This window comes from Canis aureus, chromosome 23 (assembly GCF_053574225.1).
Source record: "Canis aureus isolate CA01 chromosome 23, VMU_Caureus_v.1.0, whole genome shotgun sequence".
Taxonomy (NCBI): Eukaryota; Metazoa; Chordata; class Mammalia; order Carnivora; family Canidae; genus Canis; species Canis aureus.
This window is the reverse complement of record NC_135633.1, coordinates 19,805,347-19,818,419: the sequence shown is the minus strand read 5'-3', so window position 1 is coordinate 19,818,419 and position 13,073 is coordinate 19,805,347. Positions and strand designations below refer to the sequence as shown.

The 13,073-nt window shown below is 45.3% G+C and overlaps 1 protein-coding gene across 2 annotated transcripts in view; it reads left to right on the top strand.

The window, feature by feature from the left end:
* Nucleotides 1–13,073, top strand: part of SYT9 (synaptotagmin 9) — a 191,589-nt gene that overhangs the window by 146,171 nt on the left and 32,345 nt on the right. The gene's annotated exons all lie outside the window — the stretch shown is intronic.

Genomic DNA, 13,073 nt, shown 5'->3' with positions numbered 1-13,073 from the left:
TGCCCTGGTTGGGTTAAGTGTCTCTCCCGACTCACTTTGCTGTCGGTCGGGGGTCATAGAAATGTGAGCCAGGGCCCATTTCCACTTCCTGAGAAGAGCTCAGCAGGATGGGGAAATTGACATGGGTGAACCCTACTGCTACCCAGATTTTGAAGTGAGGGAGTCAGAGGCCTTAGCACTTTGGGCAAATGGTTATTTATAAAAGATTGAAGAAACAGGAGTGATTCTCCAGAAAAGGGAGGAGTTGGCTGGAAAGAACCAAGCAGGAGATTGGGTTCTGATCAAAGGAATTTGGGTCTTTTGCAAGACTTGAGTCCTGGTGAGGACTAGACTAACAGAGAAGAAGACTGGTTGGAATGAGGAGGGAGGATCACGGACTGAGGGATAGGACAAGAAGAGCCCTAGAAAATGCTGCCACTCAGAAGCAGGAGGGACCCATTGCAGGTCTTTGGAGATACCATGAATCCAGTTCCAATAAGTAGGGAATGAACTGAGGCTGGCAATCACATGCTTTGCCCTCTGAAGGGGTGGCTCAAGAACTGGGTCAATGAGCTGAGCATAAGCCTAAAGTGTGTGTTGGGGAAGTAATGGAGATGAGGATTCAGTACCCAGAAGGCCACGAGCTATCACAGTATTATCCCCATGTTGTGACATGCTCCCCCCCCCACACACACACACATAATCCAACAGAGAACAAAATGCTTGCTCTGGATGGAACTGAGAGAACAAGAAGCATTTAAAGTATATTAAAATAGTGTAAGAAAATGTAAATTTCTGTATTATCTAAAATGAATACCATCCTGGTAAGAAACAGGAAGGGGAAAAAAATAAACTTGATCTTGCTAATTCATGTTTCTGGTCTTTTCTAGATAATTTCAGTCTCTTTGGGATAAATATTCAGTCAAATTTAATGTTCAAATTCCCTACCAGAGTTTTCTCCCTTCTTCCTAGAGTCCCCTTCTTCCTACTTCCTAAGCTGTGTCCAGGTGGCAGGGGTGGACCGCATGCTTTCATCTGACAGGGGACACTGTCTTTCTTGTCTTTGGGCATCAGATACTGCCTGTCACTGCCTGTGCTGAGGATCTCTGCTCATGTAACTTGGAACCTCTCCTCACAGTACAAGCCAGGTAGGATTGCTCCTTGGGCGTTTGGCTCTTGCCAGCCCTATAGATCCCAGCAGTCTGGTGGCACCTCTCACTTGATGCCCAGCCTAGGAAGCCTGGAAAGTCTTTGCAGCCCCTGCTATGGGGTCACTTCCCCACTTGCTGGACCCTGCTCCAACCCTGTCAGCTAGCTGTCACCTTTCTACACCCTCCAAACATCAGGGACACATGGGAGCTACAGGAGACTTGATGACATAGGAGGTGCCCTCTGCATGCCTATTCTATTCTTTTAAGGTTTTATTTTCAAGTAGGCTCCATGCCCAATGTGGCAAAATCCCAAGATCAAGTCACACATTCCACCCACTGAGCCAGCTTGGCACCCCTTGTGGCCATTTCTACATTTTTCCTTTGGCCTCATGTGGGCAGAGGGGTCACATCCACCTTCAGCTTCCTCCTCAATCCACCTGAAACTTGGGATTTCAGGCCTGGGGGGTGAAGCCAGGACCTCACATGAGAGCCTCTATTCCCCTCTCTCTGTCTCTTCTGCCAAAGGCTCTTTATTTCCTCCTCTCAGCTGGTGGAAACTTCTGTAACTGAACTAATGTGAGTTTGCTCCTTGGTGAATTCCAAGTGGAGACTACCCCAAGGGGAGTTGTCACACAAAGAAAACTTCATTTGCAGCAAATAAGGAGATCACAGGGAATAACTTCCAAAACTATGACCACCACCTCCCTCCCCCCAAGCAAGCATGAGCAGGTTCTGCATGAGCAGGTTCTTTTTATTTAAAGTTTAGGATAAAATAAAATAAAATAAAATAAAATAAAATTGAGGATGAATATTCAGAAAGAGGAGCTTTGTCATCACTTGTAGACAGACAGATTGTGTAGACATACTTAGAAAACATGGCTATGCGTTCATCCTATGTTATGTTAATGAAGTTTGTGCTCCTTTTAGGGGCCTGATGGTATAGTGAAGCAGAGGTAGCTGTCAGACAAGGGGAAGGGGCTCTGGACATGCTCCTGGAGCTCAAGAACAATATAAACTGCCTGGAGTCTTGGGGTCCGTATCTTGGAGCCCACTGCAGGTCCTTGCTTACTTTTGAAACAGCACTGGGTGGTTTTACCACTGATTGATTGTCTCTGATGCAAACAGGCTATTCCCTGGCCTGGTAGAGATTAGTGGTTTTTGCATGTCTTTGTGATTCTGACACATCCTAGGAAGTTCTACAAGAAGTGTGCTTGTGCAAGTAGATCAGAAAAGATAGCTGGGGACCTAAAGGACTTCTCATAGGTCACTGAAGCTCTATCGCATCTTTCTTTGGTGGGGGGACCCCTAACTCTTTCTGTTTATGCTTCCTTTATATCTAGCATGAGTCCTCTTTGCTTATGCCTTATGTTCAGATCTCCAGTATTTCCTATCTGCATGTAAAAGGAACAGTTGGAATTTATCTCTTCTCTCAACAAGGCCCAGCTTTCCAGACTCTTATTTCATAAGGGACTAGCTGATGACTGACCTTGCGTTATTTGCCTTTAGCTTATAGGAATCTATGGCATTGATTCATTGCATGGAACAATATGATTTGCAGAGAACAGAAACATTACTTCTGTTATGTAGGCATTGAATTAGTATTGATGAATGAATGAATGAATGAATGAATGAATGAATGAGACATATAGTGAAAGCATTTGGGTTCCTTTAGTTCTAAAGTTCCACAATTTTCCATTCAACAGAGTCCAAAGTGGAAGTCCTTTCAGGGCAAGATGTAAAAGGTACTGACACTCAGTGGGCTGTTCAAATGAAAATGGCCTTTAATAAGCTCCAAGTTTTGATTAACTTTTCTCCATTTAGGAGAAGGATGAGAAGAGGTCATTTTCTTTCTCTGTTCCCACTGTTTAAAAAAATCGAAAGTCAACTGAGTAAATTTAAAGATCTTATTGGCTTTATCCAGTGATTCATGAATTGGGCAGCATCCCATCTGGCAGATAGAAAGGAGCTCTGAGGAGCTGTACAAAATGAAAGACTTCTGTAGGCAGAAGGAGGTGAAGCAAGGAAGTTGTTCTAGCAAAGAGTGGATTGTTTCAGCAAGATCACCTTCCTTTGGGGGAAGAGAGGGGCTCAGCAGGTTACCTCACTAGCTCTGACCAGGTAAGTCCAGATTGACTGGTTAAAGGTCACATTCACTGGTTAAAGGCTGAAACTGCAGTTGGTATTAAGTCTTGATTTGCTGACATGGGGCTTTAGCAAAAGTGACTCCATTTGGGGCCTATTGTTTCTGCCATCTGGTGATAGCTTTGCATTTTGAGTATAATTGAGAAATAATCAGAACAGTAATGAGGCACTGTAGTAAATCATGAAGGACCCCCCACAAACTGATGTAGGTGGCCGGGTCCTAGAGTACTTCAGTGTCTTCTTTTATATTAGACAGAGGAAGCAAAAACACCATAAAGACGTCTATGGCGAGTGGTAGACAGATGCATCCTGTGACTAGACTAGACTATGAGAACTAGTCAGGAGGGACAAGGACATTAGTCCGTAAGTTGGCTTTTCTCACCAGGGAAACACTTTAGCAGCAGTTTTATACAATGTAATGATTCACTCCACCTACCTGTGATGACAAAAAAGAGAAAAATACCAGGAAAGTATTTTTTGGACAAAATGAAGAACTTATAATTGAGATTTTTTTTTCCCAAAAAATAAACTTTTTATTGATGATATTTAGCATGCCAGTATCCATAAACACCTCCAGGGCCACTGAAGCAAAACCAATTGCAAGGAGCATAAAGATACGCTACATGTTTGGGGATCTGAAAAACATTAACAAACCTTTCAGCATCTGTGCCAATTGTTACAAGCAGCCAGAATGTTGTTTGGACAAGTAGGCATGGTTAGTGTTAATGGGGCATTGTATTTCCAGCTGGTAGAGGAAATGGTCAGCAAGCAAAGCCAAGAGCACTCAGTCGTTCCCAAGCAAGTCTTCTTTCTTATATTGAATTAGCTGTAACAAAAAGAGAGAGAGACAGCCAGCCAGAGAGAGATGGTAAATATTTTATCATCTTCAGCTGGGATGCAAAATCAGCATTCTTCCAAGTGTCTGTAGAGATAGTAATCATACAAAACATGGAAACATTTGAGGGTAATACTAGAGATATAAGAGATAATAATAACGTGTTAGAAAATAACATTTCTGCCTGAACAAAAAGTCAACTGCATCTGAACTCTCCTCTTATTCAAAAATGACCTTGCCCCAGCAGTCACTGCCCTGGAGTGCATCTGCTGCCCACTTGAATAATAATTAAATAAGAAAGTGGTTAACAATGGGCTTGGGTCTTCAGCAATACTCCATCTCCAGGAATGGCATTCAGAGGCGACGGTTTATACAGTGGGCCAGTGGGCCAATTCTTCCCGCACAGATGAAACCCACTCGAATCTGCCAGCCTCTAAAAGAGCCACACCCCCACATGGTATCTGGGGGTAAGAGGGAACCTCCTGGGTTGAGGAGCTTGGAGCAAGGGTAGTGCATCTTGGCAGAGGATGGAGGAGTCTGGAATTCCACTGCTCCTGCAAAGAAGTCTTTCAGGAGCTGAGCCTGTTGAATGCTGCTTCCGATATATCATCAGAACAACCGTTGCTAGGGTAAAGCTGAGTTTATTGTTTGCCTGGTATGGAATGGGGGTACTTGGTTAGGACTCAGTGAAGATCATGATGTGATACCTTAGGTAGACACAGCAAGATGAGGATTATGAGACCAAGATTCAAAGAGTTTTAGGGTAGGGGTGTCTGGGTGGCTCAATCAGTTAAGAATCTGACTCTTGATTTTGGCTCAGGTCATGATCCTGGGGTCCTGGGATCAACCCCACATTGGGCTTCTTGCTCAGCAGGGAGTTTGTTTCTCCCTCTCCCTCTGCCCTTCCCCCCTTCCCCCCCCCCCTCAAGTAAAGGGATGAGATCTTTGGAAAAAAAAAATTGGAGGGAAAACTGCTTTGCTTTTGTATCTTAACTTTGCAAAGGGAAATTCAAAACCTGTATGTACCTGAAGGACCTGTGCACAGCTCTGTATCTGATGATGGCTCCTTGGGTTGATGAAGGCACAGTTCCTCAGGAATGAAGATCAGTCACATGCTTGTCATTTCCCTGTGATGTCTCTCCCCGACCATGTACTACAATTCCTCTGTTAAGAATGAAAATAAAAATCGATACTCTTTTTAATAACAGTATTTTGAGCAATTCTAACATTATCTTTTAATTCCATTCTTATTTTATTTATTTATGAGCTATAGCTCAATTGTATGTTTAAAGTCTGTGATCAGTTTACACATTTTCCCCCACTTTAAATCAAGTTCAGAACATGAAGTGTAATAACATTGATCATTCAAATGCTTTGAAATAAAGAAACAGGGGAAAAAAATCATTGAGCACTTACAAAGTACAACTTTAACTCTGAGGCTTAGGGTGTACTACCATGAGCCATGCTCAGATTATCAGGAAAAGCAGTTATGAATGAGGGGCAGGGAAACAAAGATGTGCCTTCTTCCCCCTGGGTAGCTGAGGATCTGAGTGGAATGTGCTTTCACACTGTACGTATTGATAGGAAATGTCCAGATTTAGGAAGTTTACTAGAAAAAGGTCATAAAGCCAATCAAGAAAATGCCATCCAAAGAGACTCAAATTGACTCAAATTAAGCAATTTAAACATTCCAAATTTTCCTTCCTGATATTAATGCTTAATGAAGTCTCTGAAGGGGGGGACATGAAGATGCAGATTCACAGAGTGTTATTAGTTGGGCTTTATCTACATTCTCTCCCCCTGTTGCCTGGAATCATGGTCACATTGAGGAGCAGATCTGAATTGGTACAGGCAACACCTACTCATGAGGGGAAGATGGGCACAGCACCCATAGAATCCATAACTAAGATACTGAGATGGAGCATCTAGGGCACCCTTTTTATTTCTGGAAGCTTCCATACAGGGTCATGAGTGGAGCCCTCCAGTGGCAATAACTATAGCTGCAGATTCAACCTCTAACGAAGCCAAGAGCCAAGGCAGGGATCAGGGCAGTTAGCACTAGGCACTAGCATTCTGATAACTTCCATTATTAGAATGATGGCAGAGCTCTTCACGGCAAACTTTGAGGATTGAGATAGGATCCAAGTAGGATCTCAGCTTTGAAGGCTGGATCCATCTGGTGGTGGAAGCAAAGGGTATAGGGGTTTGACCCACCTGGGCACCTAAGGTCTTCCCCTGGAAGATGGCCTCACAGGACCTTGAAGTGCAGCAGGGCAACCACAGAGCTGCAGTTGTGCCTCTCCAGCCGCAGCCTGCAGGGTGAAGTCAGCAGTGCCTCCATAGGTGAGTGGTGAGGAGTGACAGGATCTGATCTTACACTTGCATTTAAAATTTTATGTTCCAGGCAGCCCCGGTGGCTCAGCGGTTTAGCACCGCCTTCGACCCAGGGCGTGATCCTGGAGACCCAGGATCGAGTCCCACATCAGGCTCCCTGCATGGAGCCCGCTTCTCCCTTTCCCTGTGTCTCTGCCTCTCTCTCTTTCTCTCTGTGTGTCTCATTAATAAATAAAATCTTTAAAAAAAATTTATGTTCCTTAAAGGCACAAAATGTCCACTTCCAGGATTGGTGCTAATGGCTCATCTCCTACTGCTTAAAAATAATGTGAGTGTTCTGTTGTTTCTCAAGTATGGAACCAAAGTATGGTGTGAATGTGGGCATACCTAGAACTAAACCTTTTACCGGGAATAAGGATCCAGAGATCCTTGTAGTAAAAGAAATAGTGACTCAGGGAACCCCACATTCTCAGAGTAACAAGGGGAAATCTGAGATCCTGCCGTCACTCACAGAGTCCAGCAGAATCTAGGCCATCCCACATAGTGTGCCCACCGCTCCACCCTGCATCCTGCTACTGCTCTCACAAGTCAGTGGGCACCAAAGTGTTAATAGCAAGGCCTTGGGAAAGCTGTGCTTTGTTACAGCGAAATAGCTTTTAGCTCCAGCCGCTGCTACCAGAGGAGATGCTTGAAAGCAAGAAAGGGAATAATAGGCAAGAAAAGGACTTTTGAATCACATGGGAGTCTTCAAGGACTACTCAGCCCAGGAGATGTTCTTCTTACTGCTTTATGCCACTAATTCTCTAAAGCCCCCAGCACAGATGCAGCTTCTTTCAGTGTCTGCAGACGCTGTTTGAGTTCATGGGAGCCCAGGAAACTGCCCTGCTGCATAAGGACCTCCTCAGTAGCTGGAACTAGGCACGGCATTCATGATAGGAGCAGCCCTGGAAATGCAGTGCTGAGCCATGTGTTGTCGTCAGCATGGATGGCTCTGAGCTTTTTGAGAGTCCTTGAGCAACTGCAGACAGAGACTGCTCTAACTCTTTGCTTACTGAATCAGCTGCCAAGACCAGAAGGGGAGTCCATGAGCCAGGGAGTGCTGGGGAACCAGGGCTATGAAAGATCAAGCAGCTCTGGATCAGACTCAAGGCTTCATCTATTCCCTGGAAGGTCAAGGCCAGCCCCCTCCACCATCTCCACCCCACCATGCTAGGAGAACATTAGGTGACCTCTGTTTTCAAGGTTCTGTGTTGCAGGATGGGACCTGCCTGCTGAATAGCTACTGAGTGGGGTGGGGTAAGAGGTTGAATAAGAAGCCCTACAAATGGTTGAAGAAGTCGAAAGAAGAGTAGGTTTGGGGGAGAGGATTGGGGGGCAGTAGCCAGCCACAGGGAAAGGAATCTGGTGGACTAGGGGATGCTGGGAGATGAAAGACATTTTAGTGAGATCCAGAGTCGGTTTTATTGGCCAGAGACAAGGTAGCCTTAATAGCTCCAGGAAGTCTTCAATAGGATTGACATAGATCTGCATTTAGATTTTAAGGTGAGAACTCACTGGATCTGGCCCCCAGACTGGAGGGCCCATGGAGGTCCTACATGATTCTGAACTATTTGTAACCCACTCTTTATATGCATCTGTAAATGTGCAAATTTAATAAGTTAGCTCTTTGCAAATTTAAGCATATACCCAAGGGCTTAAATTAATTCTTTAAGACAGTCATGTCCAATTTGGGGGGCTGGGGTTTGTTTTGTTTTGTTGGTGAACTCTTTCTTGAAGTCAAATCTAATTGGAACCTGAATGAGTAAAACAGATAAATGCAAGAGCTACTGTGATTGAAGCCGGCAAAATAGATGGAGAGCAAAATAATTTAATCAAAGAGGAAGGCATGACCAGTTACACGTCCCAGTGGGCTGGTCCGGTTGTGCCACATTACTGGTGTCTAACAGGGAGGGGAGCCTGATTCTAGTCTGCCCCTTAGAGCTCTGGTAATCTGCACCAGAGCAAATTACCTACTCCCTTTCAGGTCAGTTTCCTCCAAGGCAAACTGAGGCAAAATGAACTGTTTAAATGACCATTGTGATGATTAAATGATACAGCATATATGAACGCACCCAGCATAGTCCCTGGCAGTGAAAGATGCTCAGTAAGTGAGGAACAAGTGGGAAAACACAACCCTACCCAGACTTTCAGCCACTAGTTGTTGAGGACATTCTTGCAGTGCTCAAATAAGGTAACTTTCCTGGGGATATTCCACACTGTCGTTTCTCTGGCTTTTGGAATTTCCAGAGACTTCAATGTCAAGAACGTGAGGGGCAGCATTGTATTTCAGTAAGCTCCCAATTGTAAGGGAATAGAGCAGTGTCCTCAAATGATCTTAGCTATGATTTAGGGTAAGAAATACATTTTACAAAAAAAAAAAAAATACATTTTACATCATGACATACCAGATATAAAACTGAAATAAGCTTTTTATGAAATAATAGACACATATTGATGCATTTTTTTTTTGAAAAAGAAATTTTTTTTTCTAAAAAAAGAATACTGGTCACAACCATTAAATTGGCTTCACAACCCCAGTAACAGGTCACAGTTCACACTATGAAAAACGCAGAGGTACAGGATATGCACCTTTAGGGCCACTGTGATTTTGATGTAGTATGGGAGTTTTAGGAAGGAAATGTGGACCATAACTAGCTACATGGCATTTTTTTAGGACCATCCAGAATGCTTTTTGTCCAAAAGATTGGGATTTTAGGCTTTTCATCACATGTATTTATCAGGAAACACCACCATCCGCTGGCTTTAGTTTTTCTATGTTGGATGCCGCAGGCCTGACTTGATGTTGACTCATGTGTGTGAACACAGATAAGTTATTTTTAATCACAAATATTTAACCTCCTAGTTTGGAGCTGTACTTAGCCTTACAATGCTTTAAACATCACAGAGACACCAACTGTGCATTTATAATTGAAGAAAAATGTTGTGTAAAGCTACAGAAGGAAGGGAGAGGCAATTCTTGTTGGATGTATGTGTTGCTGCTTCCAGAGTTCCCTGGGGGTAACTATCTCTCCATGGACTCCTATACCCCTGCCAGGTGCTGGGTACTGTCCTAAGCACTGAGGACCCAGTGCCCATCTTCAAGGAGTCTGGTGGGGGAGTCTGACAACAGACTGTATTATCATTTTCAAAATCTGTAAGGGAGCATAGATGGGAGTCCCCAGCCACCCAGTGGAGAAGGCTGGCCAAAGAGAGACACGCTGGTCCACTGGGGAGGCTCCGCATAAGAAGTAGGGATCTTCCCAGAGCAAAGAGAAGGACAAACACATTCAAAGTCATGGAATGTTGATGGAAGGCTGGTGCCTGGGGCAAGGGAGTTCAGGATGATTGAAACACAGGATCCGTGGGGATGGACATCGGTGCAAAAGGGAGGGAAAGGCTTCTTCAGCCATGATAAGAAATTTGAACTTTCTGCTGGGACAGTAAGGGCCTTTGGAATGATTTGTAGGAAGAGCTGCAGGGATGCCCAAATCCGTGTTTCAAAAGGATCACACCGACCACCTGGAGGAACTTGAGTGACAGGGATGAGGCTGGGGGCAGACGCTGCTATAGGGTCCAGGTGAGCTGTGCTCATGCCCCGACCTGAAGAGGGCACAAGTAGAGGCATCGATGGGAAGAGAGTCTTGCTGAGGCTTATGGAAGGCCAGGAAGGGAGAGGAGTTTGGGGAGATTCCCAGGCTGCTGATGCTGACTGAATGGATGATCCTGACGTCTGCTGAGCTACAGGATGGTAGAGAAGGGATAGGGTGTTTGGGTGCAGGAAAAGAGTGCAGAGAGCTTGTACAAGCGTACAAGGAGTGGAGAGATGAAAGAGTTTCACCATGTGCGGACAGCAGTGACATTTGAAACAGTACATTCTAAAAGATGCTCCTCTGAAGATATATAGTATCCACAACTAAGTTACTTCAATTTTGACCATTTACTCACCCCCACACACAGACGTGCATGCATGCACACCCACACTGCATTCCTACCTCCTGCCCTCCTCTCAGCTCATAGCCAGTCACATTCTAATCTGGGCCCAAGGCCATGGAAAAAAGGCAGATTTGTTCACCCATTTTTGTTTTTTGTTTTTGTTTTTAAGGATTTTATTTATTCATGAGAGACAGAGAGAAAGGCAGAGACATAGGCAAAGGGAGAAGCAGGTAGAAGGGAGCCTGATGTGGGACTTGATCCCAGGACCCTGTTATCACGACCTGAGCCAAAGACAGACACTCAACCATTTTCACTGGGTGAAAATGCCCATGCCCATAATCTGCTGACAAAAGGCTAATTAGCCTGATTTTAAACCCAGGATCCCGTGAGGAAGAGCATGTCAGAAAACTCTGAGCTTTACCAACAAAAGCTCTCCCTGAATTAAGGGAGGTTGTGGGTTTTCCCACATGGCCTGTGTATCAGTACTGGAGAATCCAGACTCGGCTGTGACCCTACTGTGAACAGAAGGGCCATCCATTCACACAGGCTGAGTCTTCGAAGCGTGTCCCTCTCCCACTGAGGCCTAGAGTGAGGACTGAAAAAATAATTCTGGAACAACAGTTTCCAAGGGGCTCAGATGGATGGGTGTCTTCCAAACAAGGAGTGGATGAGGGAGCAAGGACTGGAGAGGCACAAGGGGACAGAGTAACAGTAAGGTAGTCAGTGTCAAGGTGGTGTCACGGAGCAGGGCAAGACAGAAGGAAGGTTAGCAAAATCTGTTCAAATCGTTGTCAAACTTAATGATACTTTAAAATCATTCCTCAATACTATGTGCATCTCTCTGCTTCCCTTCAAATTTCTCAAATATTTTTGATCAAATCTTGAGAGAAGGAGAGCACTCTTGTGTTTCCATATGCATGGGTTGATTGGGCTGACTGCCCTGAGTTTTTATGTCTGTATATCACCCCGCCCCTCAAGGAGAGCAGTTTCAGCAGAGTGGTGGTATCTGGTGTCTTCCAGAGACAGGTGAAAGGTTAATAAACACAGATAACTCTTTCACAATTCTTGGCTGAAATGGGAAGGCAAGAGACAGGCCAGTCACTAGAGAACGATGAGGATTTTCAAGAATGAGATTTTCTTTTTCAGAAGCAAGAATCCCCAATTTTCAATGGAGAAGGAAAGGTCAAAGATACAAGGGAGAGAAGGGATGGCGGCTTTGTGGGCGCTAACCTGGAGACACCGGGTCCTGGGCCTATGCCCAGCTCCTCTAGCAGAGCACACAGGTGCTCCTCCCACCTGGTTCAGGCACAGCACGGCTCCATCTTGCCTCAGGGGGCCTATGGAAGCAGATGCCACTCCATAGGCGGGGTTGATGCTGTGCAGAGCACTCAGCATTTACACAGTGCCCCTTTTCACCTCCCCTGATGACCAGAACTAAGGCCCAGATGATCCCCTGACTGCTCTCTTCTGGAGCCTCTGGGTCCCCAGGTTTCCTGTGTATACTTCTTACACACTGCCATGTCCTGAAAGCAGCTGTTCCTTTTTCAACCTGGCCCCACCTTGAAAGGGCCTCCTTCTCTACCTGGATCCTGCTGAGCCTTTTGCCAGCATCCAGACATTGCTCTTATTCTTCTGTCAACTTTGATCAGAATATCTGGAATGGCCCAGCCTCCTTCCAATGCTCTGTCTGCACTTTGAAACTGACCCTTCAGATCAACTGCACCCTGTCCTCCCATGCACCTCCCAGCGTCCCACGCCTGACACCTGAATGGGCGTGCCACGCCTCTGCCTAGACCTCATCTCTCATTTCAGCATCAGCCTTGATGCAGAAGCTTCTTCCTGCTAAGTCCTCCTCCTGATTCTAATTCATAGCCCCCACCTCATTCAATTCCAGCAGGTCCTGCTGTGGACAGTCTTTGAGCATTTATTCTAAAGTCCTGAAGCGCTGAAAGCTGATGTGAGAGGCTGCTCCTCACAACTCAGAATATGAACACTCGCTGTGCCCTTTTGGCCTTAATCAGACAAACTCTAAGATGTTGGAAGAGATGAAACAGCATGAAAAAAGGTTCCTAAAAACCCAGTTTAATAGAGGAGACAATGTTCCAGGAGAGAATGGAAGAAATACTATAAGCAATGGAGACACTGAGGCATGCACACACCATACAAGAGGAGAGGTTGCTGTATCACTAGAGTTTCATAATGGTGTGAAACCTTCACTTAGAATGTGAATTTAACCTTCTGGGAGGTTTCTCTGTTCCAGCAAACAAGGAGAAGGAGGCTAGGGGAAGCCAGTGTTGGCACACAGTGTGGGCTGATAGAGAAGAGGAGCATGTTTGATCCATGTAGCCTGTGCTGATGCCAGCAGGTTGGCCAGTGCTCAAGAACGCTGGGCCGTACCTACTGAGGCTTGGTAGAAATGTTCGATGATAGTGGACGCCCTGGCCAAGCCACAGGAGCTTCAGTCAGGCAACACTAAGTCAGCAGATAGGCTAAGAGGTGAGAGGGCTGTAAACTGAGATTGGAGAGGCTGAGCAGACTTCAAGGGTGGAGGTGAGGAAAATGAAGCAAGGATGGGACACAGAGCAGATGGGAGGCAGAGCCATGCAAGAGAATTCCACTGAGTATGTTACTCACGGTGCCTGCCCTATCTCAGCCTCCCT